Genomic DNA, 20,701 nt, shown 5'->3' on the forward strand with positions numbered 1-20,701 from the left:
TAACTCCATTTCTAGGGGATCTAGTGGTCTCTGAGGGCATGAGACATGCACATACATGTATTCAGGCAAACACTCATACACATACAATAAAAATAAATAAAGCTTTAAAAACATAACTCAGCATTAGTTAATATTCTAGTTGTGCTGAATAGTGAGTTTTTTGGTGCTACTTTAAATGTGGTCCTGCCCTTAACTGTACAACCAGCAACCACATACAAGATCCATCCTTGACCATTTCTTGACCTTCCTCTCTTGAGGCTGTCACGCTGAAGATGAGTATATGAAGACACAGATATGAGCCAGGCATGATGATGCATGCCTATAATCCAGCACAGGGGACTGAGGTAGGACCCAGGCCCTGTTGAAAAATAAAGACGAAATGTTAGAGACATTTCTGTAACTGAGTAGAGCGAGCTCTGTCAGCAGATGTGTGTGTAGTACATGAAGTTCCAGTGTTGGGGTCCTATTGTGACCAGGGACTATGTCTGTGGCATACTCTTGATGGGATCACTGCTCCCTCACCTTCTGTGGTCTGAACTGGTGTTCTAGTTCTCCAGATCCCTATTTCTCTCTTCTTTAAACATTGCAGCCGTCTATGTGCATCTCCTAGCTTCCACTCTCTCTTTTCAAAGATTCCATGATGTGTGTGTGTGTGTGTGTGTGTGTGTGTGTGTGTGTCATGTCGTTTGCATTTCTTAACTGCTGAGCCATCTCTCCAGCCCTCTAATTTTATTTTGAATGCTTTGCTTTCCATCTGTTTTGTGTTTCTTGGGATTACAAATTACACTCATCTCCCAGGCTAGCAAGATGGCTCAGCAGGTAAAGGCATTTGCTGCCAAGCCTGCTGACCTGGGTTCTAGCCCCAGGTCCCACATGGTGGAAGGAGAGAACTGACTCCCCAGAGTTCTCTGACCTCCACATGCACACCGTGACATGAATGACCTCCCCCGCGCCATACGTACATATGCACAGAAGTAAGTGAGTGTAGTAGTGTACAGAATTTTAAAGTAAAGCCAGATTATACACATCCTGTCTTGGAGTTCTGTGAAACTCAGCCTCTTAGGTCTAGGACTCTCCTTTACCAAAGTCCCGGCCTTCACTGTTACAAAGGCCAAGCCAGCAAACACGCCTCTTCCACATCACCTCAGTTTCCTCCCCTCAGTCATGGTCGTCCTGACTAGACATTCTCTTTGTTGTTTGATCTGCTTTCTGAGAAATGAAATTGTCGATATGGTATCAGTTTACCAGGTGCTCAGCTTTTACCGGAACGAAACCCCTCCGTGGTGCTGGGAGAGGGGCTGTTTCCTTTCACTACAGTGTTCTCTGTGTGTCTCTATCTGTCCTGTAATCTGGGTTAGGAAATCTTCACTGTGCCCTGACCAGAGCCGTATCATTAGACTAGAGATCGCTTTCCAGTTCATGAGTTTCGGAGACATTTGCCTCTTTTTTAGACTTCCCAAGTACGCTTTCCTTGTTAAGTCTGTTCTAGAGATGATTAGGAATGAGGCCAGTGGCCTGTGTGGATACGTTATTGGAAGACTTCACCAGGTTTATTATTGAGGCATACTAGTGTCTCCGTGTGGGAGCGCTGCTCTTTTTTAGATGGTTTGAAGAGACGTCAGCCTCTCCCTCCTCGGTGCTTACTGTTATACAGCTCTTCCCACTCATTGCCGCAAAGGCATGGCAAATTTGGAGGAAATGAGCACTTCCAGAACCTAGGCAAGCAGACTATTCCCCCACACAGGGATCGCAGCTAGCATGGTAGAGGTGGAGTTAGAAATCGTGTGGCGGAGTCCCGAAGGAGCTCCTTATGAAGCATAAATGCCACATATTGTTGTCACACTGTGTACCCAGAGACCTTTGCAGTACTTGGAGTCAATTTTGTTTGATTTTTCAAGATGGACACTCAATCTTAGCTCAGACTGTTCATGAACTGTCAGCAAGCCTTGACCTATTGGGTTCTGAGAATATAGATGTGAGCCAACAGCCCAGAAAAAATTTTCCTTAAATAAACACTTGAACTATGGAGAATAGATCTCACTTAACAAGCACTCATGTACAGTTTACTGTATGTAAAGTGATTTATAAACAATAATTTATTTAATCATCATGAACAAATCTCTATTTTCTTTTTATTTATTTTGTTAGTATGGGGTTTGTTTTGGTTTTATTTTTATTTTTCTGAAATAGACTTCACTACACAGCCCTGTGGAATGTTTGGCAATCCTCCTGCCTCAGTCTCGTTAGTGTTGGGATTATAGGCTTGAGCTGCGCTCGGCTCTTCTCTCTAGTTCTAAGAAGGAATTGTAATGGATCCCTCTTACCTATGTTAAAAACAGTGTAGAACAACTTAACACATTGGTACAATGTCTTCTTGGTAGTGTGGCTGTCTCAGTGACCTGGGATGCCATCATTCAGGTCCCTCCAGTACGCACCTGTAGGCTGAGCCTGTCTGTTAGCTTTTAATGTTCTTCCTCCTCTTCATCCTCTCTCCTGAACAGGAGGAGTCCCCAGAATGGAGCCCTTTACATTTCTCCCATTCTCATCTCCTGGCACAGTCCTGATTTATCTTAGAACAAAATAAACAGAGTGATGCATACCTTTAACCCCAGCACCCAGAAGACAGAGGCAGACAAATCTCTGTGAGTTTGAGGCCTGGTCTTCAGAGCGAGATCCAGGACAGCCACCAAAACTACGCAGAGAAACCCTGTCTCAAAAAAACCAAAAAAAGAAAAGAAAAGAAAAAGAAAGAAAGAAATGTAAGATCCTCAGTGTTAGCTTTGAAGTAATTCTTTTTACCCATAGTAACCCGTCTGCTCCATATCACTGCCTTTCCTTGCCGAGGGAGTTAGCAGCATACAGTGTAACCTTGAATACCTTTGTTTGGATTTTGACTTCGGGGTTTTTGTTTGTCTTTAGAAGCAGGGTCTTGGTGTGTAATCCTAGTTGGCCTGCAACTCACGATGATAGGCCAGGCTGGCCTCAGAATTACAGGAGTCTTGCTGCCTCTGCCTCCCATGTGCAGGAATTATGGGAGGGAGTTGGTTTGGGTTGGTTTTTGAGGCAGTCTCACAATGTAGCCCAGGCTAGCCTCTAAATATAGATATTTTAAAAGAGTGTGAAAGGCTAAGGCAGGAGGATCAGGAGTCCTGACCATATAGTAAGGCACTCCCCCCCTTTAAAAAAAAAACAACAGGGAGGCAGAGGCAGGCGGATCTCTGTGAGTTCGAGGCCAGCTTGGGCTACCAAATGAGTTCCAGGAAAGGCGCAAAGCTACACAGAGAAACCCTGTCTCGAAAAACCAAAAAAAAAAATAAATTAAAAAAAAATAAATAAATAAAATTAAGATAAACTAGTAAATGGGCAGGAGGACTCTAGGCTATAGTATGCTAGGCTTTTTATTTTACTTTCTCCTACACTGAACCCTAGTGCCCTAATTCCTACATATCCTATAGATGGCAGTACTTGTATAGAGAATTCAAGTTCATGTGCAGCTTGAGGATGGTTAGCAGCTGGGTCTCGTGGGAGTACGATTCATTTGAACTATTCTCTCTTGGTTAATTTTTCTGGACCCTCTGGATATCTTAAACACAAAGTTTCTTCTTCAGTCCTATCTCCATTCCATTTTCTTCACTATTATCTGACCTGTCTAGTCGTTGTAATAAAGACCACGACTAAAAGCATTATGGAGGAAAGGGTTTATTTGGCTTACATATCCTGGGTCACAGTCCACTGAGAGAAGCCAAGGCAAGAACCTGGAGGCGGGAGCTGGAGCAGAAACCATTGAGGAATGCTGCTTAATGGCTTGTCCCGCCGCATGGCCTGTTCAGTTTGCTCTCCTGCACTCCCAAGACCACCTGCCCAGGTGGTACTGCCCACAGTGGTCTGGGCCCTTTCAAGTAATCATCCATCAAGAAAGTGCTCCGCAGGCTTGCCTACAGAGCAGTCTGATAGAGGCTTTTCCTCAGTTGAAGTTCCTCTTCTCAGATGCCTCCAGCCTGTGTCAAGCTGACAAAGACTAACCAACACAACTCCCAAACCCCCATTTTTTTCTTTTTCTTTTCAGAAATCACATTACATGCACATTTTCTCTTCGCAGGGCAATAACTGGGAAGTAGATGATTACACACATGAACAAAGCCTGTGTAAAGTTGCCTGTGTGTTTTTCTCAAGAAGACTGATTATCTGAGGTCATCATTTCAGTTGTGATGGGGACAGGGAAAACATTGTCATCTGTTTCACAGATCTGTAGTTCTGGAGCCAAGCAGGTGAATGTGACCATGAAGGAAAGTACCTCCCTTAGGAGTTTGAGCAGCTTGTTTGGTTTGTTTGTTGTGGATTTTTTATTATTATTACATTTATTTATTCATGGAGGGTACATGCCACAGCATGTATGTAGTCAGAGGACCACTTATGGGAGCTAATTCTGTCCTTCCACCGTGTGAGACCTGGATCTCATCCTCAGGTCATCAGGCTGGGCAGCAAACACCATTAACTGATGAGCCATCTCATTGGCCCGTGTTTATTTCTTTGAGAAAGGGTCTCATATTATTGCCCAGGCTATCCCAGAGTCCACTATGTAGCCAGGCTAGCCTCAAAGTCCTGATGATCTTCCCGTCTCAGCCTCTATGCCTAACTGAAAATTTGTTCTGTTCTCCCAAACATTTGGGATTTTGTGGTGGGTTCACTCGTAAATATTGAGTGCTTACTGAATGCTAGTCATGTGCTGAGTGGGTGCCCTGCATTGTACTTATGAAAGGATGTGGAACCCACCTCTTCCCAAGTTAGGTAATTTCTGTAAGAGAGCATTGGAAGGAAGAGGAAGAACAGATTGCTGCAGGAGAATTATAGATCTGCTTACCTCAAACACTTCCACAGTACTCAAGAAAGCTGGAAGGGTTAATCAAGGTTGATTTATAAGAGGAAACCTATTTCCTAACCATGGCAGAGTGGGACAGATACCCGAGAGTCTGTAGAGAAGTGCTATTCAGAATGCTACCGCTGGGGTAAGGAAAACACACGCCCCCATCTCCCACGCACGTACATTCGTGCACATGCTTGTAGACATCTCGCTAGAAAGCTGCCTGGGAAATGGGTAGTATTGTTTGCCCTACAGGTAAGGAGTTGGGTCTAGAGGTAGAGTAGGAGAAAAACTTTTCATCAAATACTCTGGTTTCTTTTAGAATGTGAACCAAATAAGTTCGTTGCTTGTACAAAAATAAAGTTGTGCTTCCTTGGAACATCCTATAACCACACTTGGGAACATATATACCAGTAGTCTTTTATTTGGTGGGTTGTATAAGCAATTACAATCCTAAAGATATACTAGATAGACGAAAGTATCACCAAGGATCATTTGAGTGTGCAATATATTTTGTTTTGGTTACAGGGAATTTCCCACTTTTATTTTCATGCCTCTCAACTAGTACATCCTGATAAACATCCAGTGGTTGAGAGTAGGTGTGGTTCCTCCCAGAGAAGCCAAGTGCAGGTTTGTGTATACATCAAAGAGTTACATGGTTTCTATCTGTTTGGTTTTGTTGTTTTAGTGGAAGTTACACGTGAACTGTGCCAGTAATCCTGGCAGAAGACAGACTGAAAAGAAAAAGATAGGATTCAGTCCATTTGTATTGTCCAGAATATGGAGCCAGTTAGACTTCCTTTGTGCGGTGAATTGCGTTTGAAGTACTGTTGGAAGAGTCGTGGAAGACACTCAGAGCCGAGCATGGCTCATTTGTGAAGTCCCAGCCACTGGAGTGGTGGCAGAAAGAGCCTCTCAGACTTGTGGTCAACCTAGATCATACAGCAAAGCCCATCTCAAAACACAGCAAATTACACATATATAAGAGAAATCCCATGGGATATAGAATCATCCATGTGAGTCCCAAGAAATTCTATTAATTTATGTGTTTAAGGATCATGTAAAAACATAGAGCAGCGGTTCTCAACCTTCCTAATGCTGTGACCCTTTCACACAGTCCCCCAACCATAAAGTTATTTTATTGCTACTTCATAACATACATAACATACCTTTGTCTTTCCTCAGAAAACTTATGCTAACCCACTCTAAAATTCACCTGTGACGGATTTATCTGCAGTGGCCTTAAAGGGTTCTTGTTTGTTTTTTTTTGTTGTTGTTTTTTTTTCCTGTGCTTTTGAGTAGTTATCTATTTTTTCTCTTTATTAGTTTTTCTTTCTCGTTTTTTAAGATATGAGTGTATAGACGAATTTCTAAACAGTCTTATTAAATAAGAAACACAGAGCCAGATACAGAGTTAAACCAAAGAGATCAGAGCAAGAGCCACCTAGCTTTGGCTTACCAGCAGCAGTAGCTTCCCCTGAGAGAGAGAGACCTTCTAATCTGACTTGTGTTTTTATTCTTTCCTGTTCTTCTTTCTCATTGGCTCTAAGCCCAGCCACATGACTTCCTCGTCACCGCCTGTCTATACAGACTTCCAGGTCTCTATGGTTGGTACTGGGATTAAAGGCTCGGGTCACCACACTTGGCTGTATCCTTGACCACACAGAGACTCTGCCTGCCATGTGATCGGATTAAGGGCGTAGGCTACCACCACCTGACTCTGCTCAATGGCTCCCTGTGATCTCTGATCTCCAGGCAAACTTTGTTTATTAACATACACATAAAATCACATTTCATCACAAATAAAATATCACCACATGAGTGAGCATACGTGGGCAGGTGTAGGTACCCGGGCATGTGTATGGAGGCCAAAAGGCCAAAGAACAGGAATCCCCCTGTGGCCACCACCCAGGGCTGAGATTGTATGTGCACACCATCATGCCCAGCCCTTTTTTTTTTTTTTTTTTTTAGATTTATTTATTATGTGTTCTGCCTGCATGTGTAACTGCATGCCAGAAGAGGGCACCAGATCTCATTACAGATGGTTATGCATCACCATGTGGTTGCTGGGAATTGAACTCAGGACCTCTGGAAGAGCAGTTAGTTCTCTTAACCTCTGAGCCCTCTCCAGCCTGTGCCCAGCCTTTTTAATGTCTGTTCTGGGGAGCAAACTCATGCCACTTTACCTAGGGAACTACGCTCCCCTCCCCACAATCCCTTTAAAAAATTTTTCTTCTCTAAGGAAACACAGGGTTTGTTTTTCTTTCTTTTTTTTTTTTTTATTATTTTCCTCTCACAATAATCACAACAGCATTCTTGTTTGTTTGTTGGTTTTTTCCTGAATTGTGTAACCGTTCTTCATCTTGACTTGTGGTCAGTACACGTGCAGTTGTAACTTGCATTTTTATTTTTAGAAAGAAACAAGGTTAGGGCTGACACGATGGCTCAGCAGGGAAAGGCACTTGACTCTCAGCCCTTTGACTTGAGTTTGGTCCCGAGGACCTACGTGATACAGAGAGAGAACTGACTCCCGTAAGTTATCCTCTGACCTCCGCAGGCGCCTGCGCGCGCACGCACGCACGCACGCACGCACGCACGCACACACAATTTAAAAAGACAGATTTCATTAGTGTACTACAAAGAGAATGGTGGGCACGGCAGGAAGGACAGCCGGACACCGGATCTAGCGCTGCTCACCTGAAGTCCCAGCCCTTGGGGGACAGAGGCAGGAGGGCCTGGGATTTAAGGTCACCCCCGCCTCCCGCCTGCTACTTAATGACTTTGAGGCTAGCCTGGCCTACATGACCCTGTCTCAAAGGTTCCCACGCACCTCCAAAAGAAGGCAAAGAAGCCTGCCTGTCTGTACTTTTTTACGTTGCGTTTGTTAGGGAAAGAGATGTGGGAATCAGACCACTGGCTTCCTCCAGCAGTGGCTGCTCGGCTGCTCCAGGTTTCCTGTAGCTAAAGCACCTGTTAGCAGTGTTACTGATACAGCCAACTTAGAGAAAAACTGAATTCGTCTAAGAAAGCTCCAGTGTTGGTGTTCATCATTAGGACGCAATATGGATTGAAAGACAGCAACTCTTGGTGCGTACAGGGTTGGAAACACTGAGAAGTGTGTTTATTTGCACATTGTTGCAGTTAAAATCTGATGGAAAGTTTAGAGTTGTGTAATTATGGGATATTTTCTACCCACAAACTCCCGAGCTGTGCATTTCACATTCGTTAGCAATTAGGCTCGAGGACACTTGGATTCAAATCTGCTTTGGAGACAGATTTTTCCAATACTTTGGTTCCTAGATCTTTACTAACATCATGTATGACATCAGCTCTTCAGCTCCATCAACAGCTTCTTTCTGAGAGATAGCTTTGTTTTTCCTTGCTCTTCCCTAGTCTGCCCCCCAACTCCGTCCTGGCCCCCCTCACCCCACCCCACACCGAACTGAGTATGAACTAGGCTCTCATTCATGCTAGGTAAGCTCTCTACCATTAAGTGATATCCATAAGCCTCTCTACTTTTCTCTCTAATGTGCCACAGCTGGACTTGGGCTCATTCTGCAGCCCAGGCAGCCTTGAACTTGCAATCCCCCTGCTTCAGTCTCCCCAGCTGCTGGGCTTACAGTCCTGACCAGCCAGTTGGACTTCTGGTCAGACTTTTAAAACGTAATCTGTCTCCAGTCTCATCCTTACAGTCCTGTAAAGGAGCTCTGTTTTGGATCACTGTTGGACATCTGCTAATCACACATGAGGTGTGAAGCCCTGCTCCAGCCTCACTTTCACTTTCTTTATCCTTTTTAGGCTTCTCTAGAATGGGGTTGATGGAAAAAGTCAACTTGGAAGGTTTCTACAAGGAGGCAAATGTCATCGAAACTCATGACACTGAAAAGTGATGCTCGGGTGACGTGGAGGTGGTCAGTGCAGTGATGCTCAGTGATGCTCAGGTGACATGGAGGTGGTCAGTGATGCTCAGGTGACATGGAGGTGGTCAGTGATGCTCAGGTGACATGGAGGTGCTCAGTGATGCTCAGGTGACATGGAGGTGCTCAGTGATGCTCAGGTGACATGGAGGTGCTCAGTGATGCTCAGGTGACATGGAGGTGGTCAGTGCAGTGATGCTCAGGTGACATGGAGGTGGTCAGTGATGCTCAGGTGACATGGAGGTGGTCAGTGATGCTCAGGTGACATGGAGGTGGTCAGTAATGCTCAGGTGACATGGAGGTGCTCAGTGATGCTCAGGTGACATGGAGGTGCTCAGTGATGCTCAGGTGACATGGAGGTGGTCAGTGATGCTCAGGTGACATGGAGGTGGTCAGTGCAGTGATGCTCAGGTGACATGGAGGTGGTCAGTGATGCTCAGGTGACATGGAGGTGGTCAGTGATGCTCAGGTGACATGGAGGTGGTCAGTGATGCTCAGGTGACATGGAGGTGGTCAGTGCAGTGATGCTCAGGTGACATGGAGGTGCTCAGTGATGCTCAGGTGACATGGAGGTGGTCAATGATGCTAAGGTGACATAGAGGTGGTCAGTGCAGTGATGCTCAGTGATGCTCGGGTGACATGGAGGTGGTCAGTGCAGTGATGCTTGGATGACATGGAGGTGGTCAGTGATGCTCGTGTGACATGGAGGTGGTCAGTGATGCTCAGGTGACATGGAGGTGGTCAGTGATGCTCAGGTGACATGGAGGTGGTCAGTGATGCTCAGGTGACATGGAGGTGGTCAGTGATGCTCGGGTGACATGGAGGTGGTCAGTGTACAGTGAGGATTTCCTAATACAGATCACAGAACACCTTTCCCTGCTTCCCCAGTGCTGCACCACCATGCTGCTTACATTTTTTATTTATTCTGCTATGCATGGATGTGAGCATACACATGCCATGTCTCACATGTGGAGCTCAAAGGACAGCTTATTAGAGTTGGATCTCTCTTCCACTTTGCAGGTCTGCTGGGCATTGACCGTAGATCCTCCGACTAGGCTGCAGGTGACTACCTCCTAAGCCGTCTGTCTCCCCAGCACAAGATGGTTGCTGACTAGAATGGGTTGGAGGTTAGAATTTTTAGTTAGATTTGAAGCCTACCCTGCTGTTTACTGGCCTGTGACTTTGATCTAGTTCCATAACCTTGCTGAGCGTTGGTTTCCCCATATAAAAAGGGAGAATGAGGAGGCAGGGTACCAAATTCATAGGATGTCTGTGAGGATTATTGGTGATATATATAGAAACGCTAACTTTTAAAGTATTTTGAACACACCATAATTGCCCAGGAATTCATAATAGAAGTAGACAATTCTTCCGTTTTGTCTAGACCCCTGTGAAAAAGGCTCTCCAAACATCTCCTTAATGAGAGCCCACTCACCCCAGCATGCTTCTGCCTCGATCAGAGAAACATGGTGAACATTCTTGCCTTGTGTATCTTCTGATTCCTCCTGTCACCATCTCCCTTAAATCACATCCCCATTATCACTTCCGGTCATTTCAGTGCCTGGGTCCTCATTTCTGCTAAGAAAAGCAGAAGTGAGGGAGATGTGCAGGGTTGGGGATTTTTAAAGACTCTTCTTAAGCCTGCATTGTTATATTGAGCTATATTTATATGAATATAGTATTGGGTAGATCTCATCTCTGAGAAACACAAAGGAACTTCCCTCTTAAAGACTGAAATGTGTTAACTTTTAAGGGAACAGAAATTATTATGTTCTTCACATACAGTATGATGGTTACACAACTATAAGAGATTAATCAAACATTGAAGACAGAAACTTTCTGCTCCTTTTTTTTTTTAACTCTACACTTTGCATATGGGGAAACTTAGGCTATTAATTTGCCTCAAGGACATAAGACACACTATTAAACCTGAATAGGGTTAAGCATATGAAGTTGTGAATTTTTATTTTGTGTTTGTTTTGCTATCTATCTATCTATCTATCTATCTATCTATCTATCTATATCTATCTATCTATCTATCTACCCACCTACCTACCTACTTACCTACCTTCTCTCTTTCTCTCTTTCTCACTTTGTAACTCTGGCAACCAGGAACTCACTATGTAGACTAAGCTGGCCTCAAACTCACAAAGATCTGCCTGCCTCTGTGTGCTTCTCAGTGCTGGTACTTAAAAGAGGTGTGCCACTATGCTCTGCAGATTTAAATATTTTTTAAATTGCATTTTATTTATTAATTTGGTTTAGTTTTGGTTTGGGGTTGTTTGAGACAGCTTCTCTCTATGTAGCCTTAGCTGTCCTAGAACTCACTCTGTAGACCAGGCTGGCCTTAAACTCAGAGATCCACCTGCCTCTGCCTCCCAAGTGCTGGGATTAAAGGCGTGTGCCTCCGTGCCAGACTCCTATTCATTTAATTTGTATGTGCATGCATGTACATGTATGTGGAAGTCAGAAGACAATTTTCAGGAGTCAGTTCTCTCCTGTGCGTCTGGGGGATTGAATGCAGGTTGTCAGGATTTAATTAAAAAGGTGGAATCTTAGGAATTTCATGTAGTTTCTCATTCACAGCCGATAGAGAGTATATGGAGGATAGGTGTGTGTCATGTATCATTTATAAAGAAAATGATTTAGATGCAAATATGTGGTTTAAAGAGAAATTAATAAAACACCTCTGGCCCCAGCAGCTGGGTTACAGAACCCCCTCTGGACTTGGTCTTACCTCTCCATCCCCTCCTCACTGCTTCTCCTGTCTCCGCCCCAGCTGGGTAATAAGATCCTGACTTCTACGTGAATAATTGTCTTGTGGTTTGGAACACTGAGTGATGAACTCAGTGCTAGCTGTGTGAGGAGGGATAGTATTGTTGCTGTTCGGGGAGGCTCTGCGGAGGTAATAAACTGGACACGGTCTCTGGCTCATAATCTGGCTTTTTCACCGGGAGCCCTTGTCTTGGGAAGTCAGAGTTCATAGTCTTATGTAAATCTTTGGACAGATTGTGCCACATGCAGGGCTGTTGTTTAGACCAGATATTCAGCTTCCAACAGAAATGTTTTCAAATAGAACGTTCCAGCTTTCAGGAACAAAGCAAAACTAAACTTCTTGAAATTTCAGTAACACGTAAGTCTTTACTGGTGGAGGCAGCATTGTGTTGAGGAAGGTGGGAACTCCAGTTAAGGCAAGCCGTGACCAGTCAGAATGGCAGTGTGGTGGCATTGGGGTCCTGATGATAGAGTGGCCATCTCTTGAGTCCTTTTCCAGTCAGGATCCATTGCCTTCTCTAACATGGATACTCGTAGTAACCGGGACCTACAGTTAGCATCCTCCTGGGAATTCCTATGCCTCTTTTCTGGCCTGGATTGTGTTTTCTATTTTCCTCTTTCTTGGGTTAGTGTCTTTAGTTGAAAATAATCCAGAATCTACTTTTCTTTTGGAGGAGTATTTGAGGCAGGGTCTCAGGTAACCCAGCCTGGCCTTGAACTTCTCATCTTCCTGCCTCCACCTCCCAAGCACTGGGATAACAGCACCCATGCCACTGGGCCTGGCTCTCCAGGAATTTTCTTAAGGGAGAGGATGCATGGAAAGTAAAATTGTTGACAGTTTCCATGTTTTCAAAGGTCTTTACTTAATTCTCACACATGATAGTATGGCTGAATATAGACCTAACTATTATATATATATATATTTTATATATATATATATATATATATATATATATATATATATATATATATATAAAGATAGTAGAAACAAATTTTTTTTTTTAGAATTTTGAGGACAGTTCTTCAGGCTCCCAGTGTTACCCTTCTAAGTTTTCATTTATTATTGAGGGTAGAGTGGGGGGGGGGGTGTTTGAGTACAGGCAGGAACATGCCGTGGTTCACGTGGAGATCAGAGAACAACTTTGATTCAGTCCTCACCTGCTCACTGAGATCTGGGATGGGACTTGGGTCGTCAGACCTGCTCAGCAGGCACCTCTCTCCCCATGGAGCCATCACACCAGCCCTTCCAGCCCTTCCTGGATAACTCTTCAAAACATTCCCACCTCTAGCTTTCTTGTTGTTTCTTTTTTGTTTGGGTTTGGGTTTTTTTTTGTCTTTGTTTTTGTTTTTCAAAACAGGGTTTCTCTGTGTAGCTCTGGTTGTCCTGGAACACACTCTGTAGACCAGACTGGACTCAAACTCAGAAATCTGCCTCCTGAGTGCTGGGATTAAAGGCGTGAGCCACCACCCAGCTTCTTGTTTTTTGTTTCTGGGGATTTTGTGTTTGTTTGCTTGTTTGGGGGTCTGGTGGTTTTGTTTGGTTGGCTGGTTAGTTTGGTTTGGGAAGGTGTTTTAGTCCTGGAAATCGAACCAGTGCCTTGTACATATTAAGCAGGTCCTCTTACTTCTGAGTTAAATCTGCAGCCCTTTCCTCTCTCTCTCTCTATTTTGTAAGGACTTATTTTTATTTTTTATTTTGTGTATATGCATGGGTTCGCGCCCATGAATGCCAGGTACCCAAGGAAGCCAGAGCTACAGGCAATTGTAAACCACCTGATGTGGTACTGAGATCCGAACTCGGGTCTCCTGAAGAGAGGACGTGCTCTTAATCACTGAACTGTCTGTCTCTCAAGTCCTCACTCCCTGAACCCAACCTTCACCATATTTCTCATTTGGAACAGAGTCTTACTAAGTTACCCACGCTGGCCTAGAACTCACTCCAGAACCCAGCAGACCTTGATCTTACAATCCTCCTGCCACAGTCTCCCCACTGCCTGAGATTACAGGCTGTGTTGCTGGGCTTCAGTATGACTTTAGAGCTTTTACTATAAGATCTGCTTTATTCCCTCTGAAAGCTTGTGGAATCTTCCCCTGCCTCCTCAACTTTAAAACTTTACACTTTAAAACGCCTGTGTGACATGTTTGCGTCCATTGAGGTGGCCAGGTAACAGACATTTTCATTCTGGAAACTGTCTGTCTGTTTGGTGAGCTGGTTGTTGGTCATTTTGTTGGGGATGCCATCTTTGGAATTCCTGCCCCTCTCCCCAAAACTCTTAGCCTTCTGCCCCCCACCTCAGCTGTAGCTGTATAGATTTGAGTTGCCCGGTTCTGCACTGAGCCGCATGCCTCCAGCCGGTCTCTTTGCTTCCGGTTCTTGAGGCTCCTGAGGAAGTGTGTTGATCCTTAGCTACCTCCGTATGGATCTGATTTTGTCACCCCTGCCAGGTAAGTTTCCCCTGTTCCCCTGCTTTCCAGCTTCCAAAATTAGGTTGTCTCCCAGGTCTTTGTGGACTTGTCATTTTAGAAAGTTTTTATTGCAGTTTTAAGGGAATTTCAAGGGGGGATTAAATTTATATGTGTGTTTGCCTTCCTAACCTGAAATTTTATGTTCTTTTCCTGCTCTGATCCAGTATTGCCAGATTGACACAAAGGCGCCCCCAACCCCGGGCAAAATAGCTGTGAAGAGGTGGAGGGGACGTAAGAAACCCTTCATTTTTCTGGTTCTAATTGGTGTCACTTACTGGCTGACACCAAGAAATTTTGACCTAACGGACCTGCCAGAGAACTGTACTTTCCCCCCTGAGAAAGATGGAGCAGTGAGGTTTAGAGAGCTTAGAAACGTGTCATCAGGTCAGCCTCTTGTGATGTGTGTCTAAGTGGGGATCCCCCTGCTCCTAGCACACCAGCTCTCCCCTCTTCACACTGGACCTAACAGGTTTCCGCTCCAAGGACAGACACGATTCTTCGATACCTCAGGGCTGGAGAGATGGCTCAGTGGTTATGAGCACTGACTGCTTTTCCAGAGGACCCAGGCTCAATTCCCATCATCTACATGGTGGATCACAACTGTCTATAACTCCAGCCTCAAGAGATCTGACACCTTCTCCGGCCTCTGTGGGCACTGCACACACGTGGTACACAGACATACATGTAGGCAAAATACCCATACATGCAAATAAAATGAAAGTATACCGGCTCATACTTAATCTAATAGCCACTAAGCAGCTTCATATAATCTACTGCTGGGGCACCTAGGGTCCTTCTTCCCCTCGTGCCTCCATTTACCTCTTTTCAAGTGTGTCTTGTCTTTCTTATTAATAACCTCACCAGCTTTGTCCCAGTGACTTGTTCTGAAATTCTTGTCTATGGTACACAATCAAGATCCTAGATGAATCTGAGTTGAGGCTCCAAGGGGGACTCCAGGCTGCACAGGCCATGACACTGAGTTGCAGTTCTTTGTTTTATTCGATTTTTTTCTTTTTATTAGAAGAAGGAGTTTGGGCTATCTTAATTCACTGGGTTGGGCAGTATTAATAACTATTAATGTTTATTGGGTAATCTTCCATATGTTTTGTATCTACATGCACTATCTACAGTAGTACTCACGATAAACAATTATTATTTCCATTTTACCAACAATGTGTCAGAGGCACAAAGAAGAAATTAGCTTTCCCATTTGATAGAGTTTGTACATCATAGAGCCAGAATTTGGAACCAGGCTGGTACCAAAGCTTGTGTCTTCATAACTATGGTTGTATTATTAGATAGTAGATGCCAGATGGAGAAGTTACTTTCGTGTGTCTGTTCCAGTTCACTTACTGTACAAGCCCTCCTGATGGCATTCAGTTGGAATCATAACTGGAGAAATCTGAGGTACTTTTCATGTAGTCAAGGCTTGCACGTATTTTGACCAGACCAAGATGGTTCAGAGAAAACAGTAACAGTCATTTTGTGCGCTCTGCGAGGCTCTGTAAGTAGACAGGTGCAGGTGGAGACGCTGAGCGGATTTCAAACCTTCTCTTCTAACCATTGACTAATGTCCTACGGGCCTCCGTAACTGGAGTTTTCTCCAGTCCTGTCCAGCCCCACGGACCCCACAACCGCTTATAAAATAATCACTCAGAAGCTCCTATTAATTAAACTGCTCAGCCATTAGCTCAGGCCTACCATTATCTAGCTCTTACACTTAAACTCAGCCCATTTCTATTCATCTACACCTTGCCACGTGGCTCGTGGCTTACCGGTAACTTCTATCTTGCTACTCATCGCGGAGGCTGGCAGCATCTCCTGACTCAGCCTTCTTCCACCCAGCATTCTCCTCTCTCCTTGTCCCGCCTACACTATCCTTCCTGCCTGGCTACTGGCCAATCAGCATTTTTATTTATCAATCAATCATAGCAACAGACCTCAGAGTGTTCATGTGCTTTCCCAGAGTGAGAACAGTATTCCTATATCTTGGATTGAATCTAGAACCTTGTGGAAAACTTTAAAATTTTTTAAATTTATGTTGATTTTGGTGTTTGGGGCATTGGTGTTGTTATTGTTTGTTTGTTGTTTTGTTTTTTGGGGACAAGATCTCACTATGTGGCTCTGGCTGCCCCAGAATTCACAATGTAAACTAGTTACCCGGGCTTAGCTCACAGAGATCTGTCTGCCTCTGCCTCCCAAATGCTGTGGTTAAAGGCCTGCGCCACTACACCTGTCCACTTATTTACTTTATGCACATGGCTGTATGTATGTCTGTGCACCACGTGCATGCCTAGTACCCACAGAGGAGTCTGGAACTGGAGTTGCAGCTGGTTGTGAGCTGCCGTGTGGGTGGTAGGAATCAAACCCAGGTCCTCTGGAGGAGCGGGTGTGCTCCTAACCTCTGAGCCACTTCTCTGGCCCCTGTAGAAAACTTTATAAACATTTTGAGGATGAGATTTGAATGCTTCAGAGTAAGTTAGCGCAGTATTTCTAAAATTAGCTTTCAGTATTCAAAATACCTACCCTCTGTTGCCTTGCAGAATAAAGGAGGCACAGATACCTTGTAGAGACACTAAAAAGGCAAAGAACTCATGTAAGTACTCAGAGGAAAGTCACACTGTGAGTCAAGAGCCAAATCTGTCTCCTAGACAGCTCTGGGTCTCCAGGCTGGGGATCCACCCAGGCCGACGATTTGATCATTTCTCAAAGGTTAGATGGCCGTGTGGGTGCTAGGGGCAGCAGAGCAGACAGTAGTGTTCAGGAAACACATCCCACACTGGACAGGATGTGCCCGAGGCAGGAATGGCTTTTCTCTTCCTCAGTAGAATAGTTTCATTAACTGAGGACAAGATGAGGTCATTGAAATCTCCCTAAAATGCCGAAGACTGACAAACGCAGGCTATGGGATGAGTCTTAAAGCAGTGGGATCAGGGTGACATCAGAATGAGGTAATAGAATATAGTGTACATACATTCTCCCAGGGCATTTGGAGCTGTGTGTGTTGGTCTCTGAGTAACTTTAAATTTGCACAGAGAGATGGAGGTAGGACTCTGCCTCCGTTCAGCCTCGCCCTCTACCCTGGCTTCCCACCCAACATCCAAGCTCATGGAGTTTGCATGACCCACTCACCGAAGGCTCCCCTCTTCCTGCTTGACGCGCCTCCTGCTTCTCATCTTCCAATACCCCCACTGTCATCAAGTGCTAACCTCTCTTCCATGGCATATACAGTTTGGAAAGTTTCAACAAAACAGAATTATTAATCTCCTTCCTTTAAAAAAAAAAAAAGTCATCCTCCTGCCTGCAAACACCTACTGTCAGTGGTAAAACTGAGGCATCAGCTGAACAGCGGGCAGATGAAAACCCGATATGAATATTAGAGACCAGAAGCCTCAAGCCACAATTTTAGAAGGTTTCCTGCACTTTCTTCCATGCTGGTATTTTCAGCAGTTGCACAAAAAAATGCTGAACGTGGCAGTCACTGGAGAAGTAGAGTCATTGTCTCAAGCATTCTCCTCCCGAGACTTACCTCGGCAGTAAAGGGAGAGTCAGGCCAGGGCCGTGACGGAGGATACCCTGCAGAAGGTAACGGGCACAGACCCGTGGGGAGCACCACGTGCTGGTGTAAGCTACGGCTTCCCTTGTCTTCCCTGCTGTGAGCAATGAGAGCGGGCAGAGCATCAATTCCCAGCATGTGTGTGGCCTTGCACTGCCTCGAGAATTCATTTTCCTGTCTCTGAAATGTCTTAGTTTGTGAGAAATGGTTATCAAAATGAACAGCTGCACGTGAGTCTGTTTACTTTTATTCTCTCATCTGACTTATCAAAATATCCTGAAACCCACCCCAGCCAGTTTGCCACTGCTCGGTGCCGTCAGCCACGGCACCACGGGGCTGTCAGCAGTGAAGCCGCCACACAGAAGGTGGTGAAGCATTCCTGGCCTTAGTCTCCCAAAAGACTGTGTGGCTGCGTTAGAAAAGTGGTATTCCATTATGTCGGAAGTGTCTGTAGGCTATTCGTGGTTACTCTAAGAACCTCTGTTGTTTATGGTGCTTTAAATGTCTCCTAAATAACAAAGACTCACTCCTTAACAGTGGGTTCTATCTAAAATGAGTTTACTTGCCTTTTACAGCTCAAACTCTGAGCTATGGTGTAAAGGAGAGGCAGGTCACAGACTACATCCTGTTACATCCTCCTTGGTGTGCACATTCTCATGGTTTTATCTGGGAAAACAAGACCTTCAAAAGTTTAGGTATAATCTCAAAAAAAAAAAAAAAAAAAAAAGGAAGAAAGAAAGAAAAGAAAGTGAGGAGGAGAGGGCTTAGGTCTGCCAATTACTTGGTGCCGTGATCCTCAAACTCTCCACCCAGTCCCAGTTTGCACTAATAATGGCTACAGGCCATTTTTGGTGAGGGTAGTTTCCACTTAACCCGGCTTCCCTTCCACCCCAGGTTCTGTAAAGAAAGAGAAAACTACTGAGTTCACGATTCTTAAAGAGCTATTTATAAGCCTTCATATCACAGTGGAGTAACAGTTAGCAGGAACTTCTAGGGAACGCTACTGAATACATTATCCAAGGGACACTGGACCCTGACAAGATAGGTGGAATTGGAGTGCGCCTCCTAACTAAAACTGACGTGAAGTGCAGCTTCCCTCAGCTCCCTCACCACCAATTCATGAAGGAGAAAGCCCTTCAGGCGACACGTCGTTCAGCATTAGCATGTGGCCTCCAGGCACCGCTTCATCAGATGCATGCCAGTGGCTTCATAAAGCCACTAAAACGAGGTAACGTTGTCAGAGAGAACCTTCCCTGAGAGCCAAGTAGTTTTAAGATCCTTTAGGGCTGGAGAGATGGCTCAGCAGTCACGAGCACTTCTCTGTTGTGTTCCCAGTACCCATGTGGCAGCTCACAACTGCCTTTAACTCTAGTTACATGGAATCCAAAACCCTCTTCTGGCTTCCACAGGCTTCTCCATGGTTGTGGTGCACATAAACTCATGCATGCACTCACATGCATAAAAGTGATAAATAAATAAATACAAAAATACCCTTCCTCTACATTACCACACAGAAACATTCTGAATAAGTACCGTATTTCTTTTTACTTCCTCATTCTGAAATGAGAAAACACTCTTGACTTCCTTCATAAATTGCCGTTAGAGGTAGTAAAAATTATGAAAGACTGTTTCATCTTTACATCTGAAGAAATTTTATGTAAATGATATAATTTTACATTTTTGTTGTTGGTGACATTTTTTGTTGTTGTTTTGTTTTTGAGACAGGGCTTTTCTGTGTAACAGTTCTAGCTATACTGTAATTCCTCTGTAGACCAAGCTGGCCTCTAACTCATAGAGATCCGCCTGCCACTGCCACCCGAGTGCTGGGATCACTGCCCGGCGACATGATAAATTTTTATAACACAAGGTTAATGGAGGGGACGGAGATGAGTAAGTAGAAGGTACTTTATTCATTTTGCAAGTAAAGAGATCTCAGCAAAAAAATAAAAAAGGAATTTGGAATTCTGGGACCAGAACCCCGAACCACCAGTTGTGTGCAGATAGAAATTTGGGGTGTGCTCAGTTGCTCCTATTAAAGCGTGATCATGGGCGATGAATGCTTCAATTGTAATTTCACCTGAAAGTACCTTTCTCCAGACGGTAATGTGGAAGCAGAAGCCCACTGCCGTCTGACCACCTTCCCATGCCGTGTTCTCACACAGGGAGGATGCCTGTCGCTGTAGGCATTGCTGGCCTCTAACCCCACCTGGGCTTTATCCGGTCCCGCTCTCTGCTCTCGGTTATCATATCTGCAGCTATGTAGAAATTCCTATGTCCAGGCCACAGAAGAGAGCTATCAGGAGGAAGGGCCACTTTTCTACACATACAACACGCACACGTTGTCTTTTCCTGGGTTCAACCCTTCCTAATGCTCCCTCCAAGTTAGTGCAAGAGGCGTTCTCTCCCTATCTCTAGATTCTTTCTCAGGAAGCTTCTTCCAACAAGTATTTGCCAAGCGTCTACCCTTGCTCCGTACTTCTTCTGATCAAATACCCTCAAGTCTCTTTTGTCTTAAGGCAGGTGTGTGTGTGTGTGTGTGTGTGTGTGTGTATGTGTGTATGTGCGCGTGTGCGCGCACGCGCGTGCCTGTGTGTGTGCATGTATAGTTGGGTTTTGAAGAGGCTACACCACTTGGTCTGAGTGAAGAGCAGAACTAATTGTTTGCTAAGCAAAACAGAGCTCTGCTTTTAGGACAGTGTCTACACAAAGCAGTCTTGGGGTATTCCTTCCTCAGAGCCCTGCCTACTCCTGGGGAGGGTTCTTCCTCACCTTTCCTTAAATCTACATGTGTTGTGCTCAAAACTGAAAAAAACAAAAAACAGTCTTATACAGGGTCTAGGGAAGCAACTGGCCTCTCAGCACTGTGTGCTATGGGACCATCAAATCGATTATATGCATTTGCAGGCCACATCTCGGTCCTTACATGGTGCCTCTGCAGCATCGACTCAGGCTCTTCCTGTTGACATGTCTCTGTCTCTGTCTCTGTCTCTGTCTCTGTCTCTGTCTGTCTGTCTCTCTCTCTCTCTCTCATTCTCTTTCTGTATTTTCCAGTATTCCTCTACTTTCTTTCCTTTTAGGCCCTCATCCTGTTCCATGATGGCTTCTCCCACTACAGTCCTCATCTGA

The 20,701-nt window shown here is 44.7% G+C and overlaps 1 protein-coding gene across 4 annotated transcripts in view; it reads left to right on the forward strand.

The window, feature by feature from the left end:
• Positions 1-20,701, forward strand: part of Prorp (protein only RNase P catalytic subunit) — a 100,734-nt gene that overhangs the window by 66,506 nt on the left and 13,527 nt on the right. The gene's annotated exons all lie outside the window — the stretch shown is intronic.

This window comes from Peromyscus eremicus, chromosome 14 (genome assembly GCF_949786415.1).
Source record: "Peromyscus eremicus chromosome 14, PerEre_H2_v1, whole genome shotgun sequence".
Taxonomy (NCBI): Eukaryota; Metazoa; Chordata; class Mammalia; order Rodentia; family Cricetidae; genus Peromyscus; species Peromyscus eremicus.